Consider the following 7,657-nt stretch of genomic DNA (forward strand, 5'->3'; position numbering starts at 1 on the left):
GTTTGAATTCTGCTGCATTTTCAAACATTTTAATAACCACAACAGTTTTATGAGTTTCTAATGATTTTTAAGTTAACCACCTTATAATTAACCCCTTGTGGGATTAATATTAGGGCAGTGGCATCGCATCACAAACTAAAAAAAACATACATTAAAAACAATCATATTCCACAAAGTGCCATTTTTGCATCAGAAATGTCACCTTGAATGTGATTAACCTGAAAGTCACGCATGTTTTTTTTAAAAGTATTTATTTGTTGTTTGGTTACAGTTCCATGCCACTATGCAAAACTGAAAGGTCACAAATGCAAACTTCCGTCATTGTGACTCACAGCCGCTTGTGTGTTTTTAAGTTTCGGTTCTTTTCTCATTTCCACATAATCTTGACCGATCACTCTGAGAAAGGTCAAGAATTTTACCCTTGACACAGTCTCTGATTCATATCAAACCACAGTACATTCAACTGAAAAAAATAATAATCTTATTCTGCGACTGCAGACTCTTACTTTTATCCCAAGTGCATATTTAGATGCTTATTTTGTTATTATGTTCACTGCCGTTCAAAAGTTTGGGATCTGTACGTTTTCTAACGCTTTTAAAAGAAGTCTCTTCTGCTCACCAAGGCTGCATTTATTTAGTTAAAAATACAAAACAAACAGTAATATTGTGAAATATTATTACAATTTTAAATAACTTTTCTTTTGTTGATATATATAGTAAACTGTAATTTATTCTTGTGATCGAAGCTGAAATTTCAGCATCATTAAATTCCTTCAGAAAACATAGTAATATGATTTGCTGCTGTAGAAACATTTATTATTATTATCAATGTTGAAAACACTTTTTTCATGATTCTTTGATGAATCGAAAGTTCAAAAGAACAGCATTTATTTGAAATAGAATCTTTTGCAACATTATTAATGTCTTTACTGTAACTTTTGATCAATTTAATGCATCCTTGCTGAATCAAAGTATTAATTTCTTTAATGTCTTTCAAAAAAAAATATTACTGACAGCAAACTTTTAAACGGTAGAGTATAATGTTACAAAAGCTTTCTATTTCAGATAAATGCTGTTCGTTTTAACATTCTATTCATCAAAGAATCTTTAAAAAAAAGGTACACAACTGTTTTCAACATTGATAATAATAATTATGATAAATGTTTCTTGAGCATCATATTAAAATGATTTCTGAAGGATCATGTGACACTGAAGACTGGAGTAATGATGCTGAAAATACAGCTTTGATCACAGGAATAAATTGCATTTTAAAAGATACTCACATAGAAAATATTAATTTTAAATTGTAATATTTCGCAATACTACAGTTTTTTTAATGTACTTTTAATCAGCCTTAGTGAGCAGAAGAGACTTATTTGAAAAGCATTAAAAATCATACCGATCCCAAACTTTTGAACAGCAGTGTGTGTTACTTAATATTTAAACTCATGATCTTGATGTTACTTTTTCTGCTTACACTATACACACTGTAAACTTATATTTATAGAAATATATTGCTAAATGAACAACTGAAACACAAGTATGCTTCATTCTCGTCTCATGACCTCCTCATACTGTATACAAGTGGCGTCCAGTTAGCATCTTGTAAATAAATACAGCTATTTTGGGGGTAATTTCGGGGGTTTTAACTCAATTTTGATCAATTATAAATAAAGATGCTAAGAATTGTGGCTGTAATTACTTCCAGTCACATTGGGAATGGGAAGGTCAAATGGAGGACGTTGCATTGTGGGATACAGTCCTGCATTTTGAAAACCGTGTTCAGTTTGGTGACGCTAATGGTGCAGAAGTTTAATCTCTAAGAAGAATAAATCACAAATAAAATCAGTAAATCTATTTTTTGTATAGCACTTGGTCCAGCAGGCAACAGAAGCATGACTCACTGTTCAACATCACTGATAAACAGCTTGAGCGAGCGCAGCCACAGAGATGCTATCGTCCTCGTAGCTTCTGCGGGCTAACGGTCCCAGAGGGCCTTTTGTTTGACACCAGACGCATCGCTGTGCTTTAAAACGTCACTCTCATGCTGAGTGCGAGCCATAAATAGCAGAAAAATGCAGCAATTCACTTGAAATTCAGTTTGGACGGGTAAGTGCTGTTACCTGTCAAGTCTGACAACACTATGTAACACTATATAATGGCCTGCAGATGCTATTACAACAGCTGTGGGGTGTTTGACCTCATCCCTCCCTCGGCTCATTTTGAGCCGAACTACTTCTTTTTTTTCTTTTCTTTTTTTTATTGAGTGTTGATCAGAGCAGTCCAAGACTCTAAGACTTAGGACTCTTTGTCGCGCTTGAACCATGAATACACACAGAAATTCTTTTAATGGATTAAAAGAGTTTTGTGGTTGCTATTTAAAAAAGTAACAAATCCTTCCTACGCGGGTCAATTTGACCCCCTTAGGAATGAATGAAATGCGAGGAATGTTTCATTACATATAGAAAAACCTAAAAATGCTAAAACTTTACCAAATTATTTTATAATGTCTACATGTGTATCTGAATGCATACTGAAAATAACTGACTTTAGGACCCAGCGAAACAGCTCATTTGCTCCATATAGAGCCATCATAAGGCCCTGTAGTGGCAAGAGTCATGAAATATCATGTTATATATATATATATATATATATATATATATATATATATATATATATATATATATATATATATATATATATATATTTTTTTTTTTTTTTTACAAGAGGTTGGCAAAGACACCCAATGTAAGATATTTTGAGCTGAATTAAAAGGGTTATGCATGAAATCGAGTTATTTTGAATTTAAGTTGAAAGAATGTGCTTAAATTACTATTTGTTTATTATTTATTGATCAAATCTAGTAATTCAAAAATAAATAAAATAAAAAATCTATAAATTTTATGTTCTATAAAAATAGAACAAGTATTATCAAAATGAAATGAAATAAGCTTTCTGAAAAAAAATAAAAAAATAAAGAATCAGTATAATTTTAACCCTTGTGTTACGTTGCGGGTCAATTTGACCTGTTTAGATTTTCTAGTTGTTGGAAATACTGGTTAACCTATGTTTTATTTCTTGATATTTTGTGACTTTTTCTCATTTATCATCATGAACATGCATGCAAAGTTTCAACATGCTGGTGTTTTTTGACATACATATAAACAAAATTACTGTTACTTTCATGATGTTCGCGGTTCAATTTGACCCGCATATTTTAACGCTCTAAGGCAACTGTACAGACCCAAAATAATAACATTTCTTGGTTATATTTTTTTTTTACTACCTTATTAAGCTAAAAAATTAGGTTTTCCACACTTATTTCAATACAGAAAAATATTTTGTCAGTCACAGATGGTAAAAATTACCTATCATTTATTTTTTCAAGCTTCCTGAAATAATATTAAACCTTTTTTTTCTTGATATTTTGTGACTTTTTCACATTTATCATCATAAACATGCATGCAAAGTTTCAACATGCTGGTTTTTTTTTTTTTTTTTTTTGACATATACAAACAAAATTACTATTACGTTTGTGATGTTCGCAGGTCAATTTGACCATCATAGGCAGCTATTCAAAAGCAACTGTACAGACACAAAATAAAAACATTTATTTTATGTATGTCAGGGCATCAACTCCAGTTCTAAAGTGTAAGTGTATCTAAAAGAGCTCTAGCCCAAACCAAACACACTTGAAAAAGCTAAATCATGGTGTTCAGAATTAATTTCAAATTACAAATGAAAATCTTTGACAGACACAGATAGTAAAATAAGCTCTCATTTATATATTCAAGATATCTGAAATATCTTGAGAATTCGACATAGACAGCAGGAAAAATGAGCTCAGATTAATTGATTAATTGTTCAGTTATGATGTTCTAAGCAAAAAAAAAAAAAAAAAAAAACATTTTTTTGCAAATATATATAAATATAATGTATATTCAAATTGTCAAAACAAAACAGTTTAAAAAAAAATGGTTAAAAAACATTTTCATTAAATCATATCTTCAGATATATATTTTTTGGAATATTTGACAAATGTTGATATTAAAAGTTTACAGTTTGTACCTGAATCTTTGTTGTTTTTCATAGTGTGATTTTTGAGGAATTGTATTAAATCCAATAGGGTCAATTTGACCCGAACCATAAGGGGAGTGCACAGAATTCCAACATAACACTTCGGGCTTCGGGTCATTTTGACCCGCGAGGGAAAGATGAGGGTTAAAATCAGACATTTACACCGTACACATCAGCACCAGGTTTTACAAGCTGATTGTAATGTCATTTCTATACTTCTGATGGCTGTTACCAAGACAACCGACGGGCCGAAGAGAAGGCATTCATGTGTTTTGCAGGTTAGGTGTGAAGGGACATTGCGGGGAACGGGTCGAGCATGATGTCATCGCCAGCTATTAATAACTCAGGAATTCCACTTCTAGTGTGATAGATAAGGTGACGTGACAGAATTTATCATCGCTGCATGCATAACCTTGAGAGGCGTGCAGAATATCAATGATTTCTTTATCTAGGCCATGGTTTTATTATATAAATAATTGCTTTACATGCACTCTCGCTTTTAAGTGAAAACAAACACAGCAGGTTTTAGAAGCCAGAGGACGTTCTAGAGGAGAAAAAAGAGGAGGAGGACGAGGGAAAAAAAGAGAAGAGTTTTCCAGGTTGAAGAACTCCAGTCCCTGTAACTCACGTCTCAGGTATCAGCCGGAGGGGGATCGAGCATCGGCACTGAATACAGAAGCCGTGTCAGAACGGCACATCGAAACAGCCGTGAGAAGAATAGCAAACGAAACCAGCGTGTCATCACACATTTTATATTGTCTCGCACTCGACAGGCCTGTGAACATCCCTGCTCTTGGCTTCAAGCTCAGGACCACCTCAGGGATTGAGGATTACCTTTTTATACCGATACCACGCTATAAACATTGAGGTGTTTATGTATAGAAATGCACATGTCTATTTATACACATATATATTTGCGTGTATGTCATATATACAGTGCTATGCATAAGTTTAGACACCCATGCTAAAGTTGACTAAAAAGAGGAATAAAAAATCATCTTTTGGAAACTGAACTTAATGCCTTAATTTAAAAAATTAGGAAAAATCCAACCTTTAAGGACACCAATTTTCTTTGTGAATGAATAATGTATCGTAAATAAATAAATGTTCTTCCTTAAAATACAGGGTGGATAAGTTTGGACACCCCTATGTTAAATTCCCATAGAGGCAGGCAGATTTTTATTTTTAAGTATTTTTTTATTTATTTTATTTTTAGGATACTATGCATCCTGATAAAGTTCCCTTGGCCTTTGGAATTAAAATAGCCCCACATCCTCACATAGCCTTCACCATACCTAGAGATTGGCATGGGGTACTTTCCGTAAGATCATCTCTCAATGCAAATCAAACCAGCTATTAGGCTAACTGAAATAAAACCATGCCAATCTCTAGGTATGGTGAATGCTATGTGATGATGTGGGGCTATTTTAATTCCAAAGGCCAAGGGAACTTTATCAGGATGCATAGTATCCTAAAAAAAATTTTTTTTAAATACTTAAAAATAAAAATCTGTCTGCCTCTATGGGAATTTAACATAGGAGTGTCCAAACTTATGCACCCTGTATTTTAAGGAAGAACATTTATTTATTTACGATACATTATTCATTCACAAAGAAAATTGGTGTCCTTAAAGGTTGGATTTTTCCTAATTTTTTAAATTAAGGCATTAAGTTCAGTTTCCAAAAGCTGATTTTTTATTCCTCTTTTTAGTCAACTTTAGTATGGGTGTCTAAACTTATGCATAGCACTGTATACAGTACCAGTCAAAAGTTTGGAAACGTTACTATTTTTAATGTTTTTGAAAGAAGTCTCTTATGCTCATCAAGCCTGCAGTAAAAAAAATAAAAATAATAATAATATAAAATATTATTACAATTTAAAATAATGGTTCTCTTTTTTAATATACTTTAAAATGTAATTTATTTTTGTGATGCAAAGCTGAATTTTCATCAGCAAGTACTCCAGTCTTTGGTGTCTTATGATCCTTCAGAAATCATTCTAATATGATGATTTGATACTCAGTTATTATCAATGATGGAAACAGTTGTGCTGTTTAATATATTTTTTGGAATACTTTTTTCAGGATTCATTGATGAGTAAAACGTTAACAGCATTTATTCATAAAAACAGCATTTATTTAAAATAAAAACATTTCTAACAATATAAATCATTACATCACCTTTTATCAATTTAACGCATCCTTGTTGAATTAAAGTACTAATTTCTTTTTAAAAAATAGTTATTGTTCCCAAACTTTTGAACGGTAGTGTATATTGTTACAAAAGATTTCTATTCTAAATAAATACAGTTCTTTTTAACTATTTATTCATCAAATAATCCTGAAAAAAGTATTCCAAAAAAATATATTAAACAGCACAACTGTTTCCATCATTGATAATAACTGAGTATCAAATCAGCATATTAGAATGATTTCTGAAGGATCATAAGACACCAAAGACTGGAGTACTTGCTGATGAAAATTCAGCTTTGCATCACAAAAATAAATTACATTTTAAAGTATATTAAAAAAGAGAACCATTATTTTAAATTGTAATAATATTTCATAATATTACTGTTTTTTTTGTTTGTTTTTTTAACTGCAGGCTTGATGAGCATAAGAGACTTCTTTCAAAAACATTAAAAATAGTAACGTTTCCAAACTTTTGACTGGTACTGTATGTGTGTGTGTGTGTGTGTGTGTGTGTGTGTGTGTGTATATATATACACATACACACATTATACAGACATATATAAACATATATATATATAGACATAATTATAGACATGTATATATAAACATATATAGACACATACAAACACACGTGTGTCTATACATATATAAATATATACATTTATAAATTATATATATACACACACACACATTATATACATGCATGTATGTTTATAGACACAAGTAGACATAAACAGACATATACATGTTTATATACATACACACACACACAATATATATGTAGATGTATATATAAACATATATCGACATATACACATGTGTGTGTCTACCCATCGGTTCAAAATTTGTGTAAAAATATGATCAAAAAGGACTTTAGTAGTAAATATTCCTAGTCGTACTGTGAAAGATTCATCAGTGCATGTTCTAACAACTGAGAAAAAAAAAACCCAGTCTTCATAATCTTTCATCCAAAATGTAATTACGCTTCTTCTGAAACGACTGTCCTTTTTGGCTTTCATCCCTAAAACACTCATCCAACCACCTGTCATCCAGAGCAGATCCATCCTGGTATGAAACACCCACTTTCCACAATCCAATCAATAATCATAATAATAAAAAAATCTCCTCCACTCACCCCAGGATATTAATTCACCCGAAATACGTCACAATGGGCTGGATTATGTTAATGCTAAAGTCTGCAATCTTGCTGCTCAGTCCATGTGAGAGGAATGAAAGAGTTCAGATTTGGTTTTCTAGAGAGAAAAAACAAAACAAAAACCTAGCATGCCTGAAAATGATTAACATTCTGTAATCCAGGGCTAATACTACTTGCACTCTTTTGCTAGATTGTTCTGCAGTTCTCCTCATTAAAGAAACACAACGCATACC

Source organism: Scardinius erythrophthalmus (assembly GCF_964197995.2).
Source record: "Scardinius erythrophthalmus genome assembly, chromosome: 14".
In the NCBI taxonomy this organism is placed as follows: Eukaryota; Metazoa; Chordata; class Actinopteri; order Cypriniformes; family Leuciscidae; genus Scardinius; species Scardinius erythrophthalmus.